This window comes from Solanum tuberosum, unplaced genomic scaffold (assembly GCF_000226075.1).
Source record: "Solanum tuberosum cultivar DM 1-3 516 R44 unplaced genomic scaffold, SolTub_3.0 scf00065, whole genome shotgun sequence".
Lineage (NCBI taxonomy): Eukaryota > Viridiplantae > Streptophyta > Magnoliopsida > Solanales > Solanaceae > Solanum > Solanum tuberosum.
Genome location: NW_006238992.1, coordinates 1,330,812 through 1,333,130, shown reverse-complemented (window position 1 = coordinate 1,333,130; position 2,319 = coordinate 1,330,812).

The window sequence follows — 2,319 nt, the reverse complement described above, 5'->3', positions numbered from 1 at the left end:
TTTATTTCTTGTTTCTGGAAGTACTTTGGCTAATTGAATATAATTGTTGGTTAAAGTAAAGTCTAAACCATTTTCCTCGTGGGATCGACCCCAACCTACAAGTTGGGTTCTTTACTTGATAACGATCGCTTATACTTCTGTAGGGAGGTATAATTTGAGCGTATCAAATATTGGCGCCGTTGCCGGGGAATTTGGCTTTTAGATTTATTTTAACTACATTATTGAACGTTAGTCAAATATTTCCTAATTTTACCTTTTCTCTTTGTTTGTTTTGTCTCTCTCAGGTTCCGACTCTAGTGTATGCCAAGTACACGGAGCCAGGGTGAACCACTTACTCCTTATGATCCAGAGCTTAACCGTACTTTGCGAAGGATGAACAATCCAAGAGATCAAATTGATCCTATCGGAGAAAATCTAGATGCAATTGAGTTACAACAACAGAGAGTAATTGGTGGGGACAACCATCTTCCAGCTGAAAATCGATTGGGAGATGCAGTGAGGGTGCATGGTCCACCAGGCCCACGACAACAGGACAACTATCGGGGCAACATCGATATAGCAGACACGGATGGACCTATTGTCCTACCTCTTTTACCTCTAGGGCAAACTTTTGTGGTGACTAGTAGTTTGATGCAGATGCTTACAACAAGAGGTTTATTCTCAGGATCGCCATCGGAGGATCCACATGCTCACCTAGCCAAGCTAAGGGTGGTTTGCAAAAGTTGTGTAGGTAGACCAGACTTGGATCTGGATGTCATTGGATTACGAGTGTTCCCTCTGTCACTGACAGGTGATGCTGCAGTATGGTTCACTGAGCTTCCTTATAACTCAATATTTACATGGAACCAACTGGCGGATGTGTTCCGAGCGAAGTACTATCCAGTGTCCAAGAAACTAAACCACAAAGATAGGGTCAACAATTTTGTAGCATTACCTGGAGAGTCTGTGAGCAGCTCTTGGGTCAGATTCACTGCATTCGTAAGAAGTGTTCCAAACCACCGTATCGATGATGAGTCACTGAAGGAATACTTCTATCGATGACAGAATGATAACAATAAAGCAGTACTTGACACTATTGCCGGAGGTTCATATGGTGATTGTACATATGCACAGATTGCTGAAAAACTGGAGAGGATCTCTCGCAACAATAAAGCATGGAGCACTAGGACGTCAGATACCGGGAGAAACACATTTGCCGTTTAGAATACCAATATCAATTCTGCAGATGATATTCGTGAGGAGATGGCCCAGATGAGGACCGAGTTGGGGTTGGTATTGAAGCATGTGAGCGGAGGAGCAGAAAAGGTAAATGCTGTGAATTACTTAACTAGAACTCCACCGCCAGTTGAAGAGTGTTACTATGAAGAGGATGCTTATGCTGTGAATGATCAGACGGGGGGTTTCCGACCAAATGCCCAAGGATCCAACACGGAAAATTGGCGCCAAGGTCAAGGAAACCAAGGTCGGAACTATGGAAATTACAACCGAGAGGGTCACTATGTCCGGGATGGGAACTTCAATCGCGACAACAACTATAACAAAAACAACTATGGCAACAAAAACGATCATGTTGGACCTTATGTTCCCCCGCAAAATTGGGAATCTGGTGCTAGGGAAACTGAAGGCAATATGGCGTGTATTGAAGATATGATGCAGAAGATGATGAGAAGGTTTGATGCAACTGATGAGAATGTGAAGGAGATGAGAAGCGACTTGTCTGGTATTGGATAAAAGGTTGATGCCCACGCAGTGTCAATAAAGCACCTAGAGCAGCAGATGACCCAATTGTCTACTATAGTAAATCCACGTCAACCTGGTACTCTTCCCAGGAACATTATTCAGAATCCAAAGAATGACGGTCATTGTATGGCAGTTACTACTCGAGGGGGTAAGCAAACCATAGATCCACCTAGGCCGTCTATGGTGGAAGTTGAGATTAGAAAAGAAGATGATGTGATAGAGGTTAGAGAAGAGTCTGAGAATGCAACAGAGAAAGAAGCGGAGATATCTCAGAAAGTGGTCCCCATACCTAGACCTCCACCACATTTTCCATAGAGGTTAGTGAAAAAGACTGAACATGGGAAATATCGCAGGTTTATTACTATGTTGAAGCAGCTTTCTATCAATGTTCCTTTGATAGAAGCCTTGGAGAAAATGCCCTGGTATGCGAAGTTTATGGAAGACATGGTGACAAAGAAAAGGTCTGTGAGTTTTGAAGATGATAATAGATTGCAGAATTGTAGCGCTATTGCCATAAGATCTCTTGTGCAAAAGAAGGAGGATCCTGGTGCCTTCACGATTCCATGTACTATCGGGCTG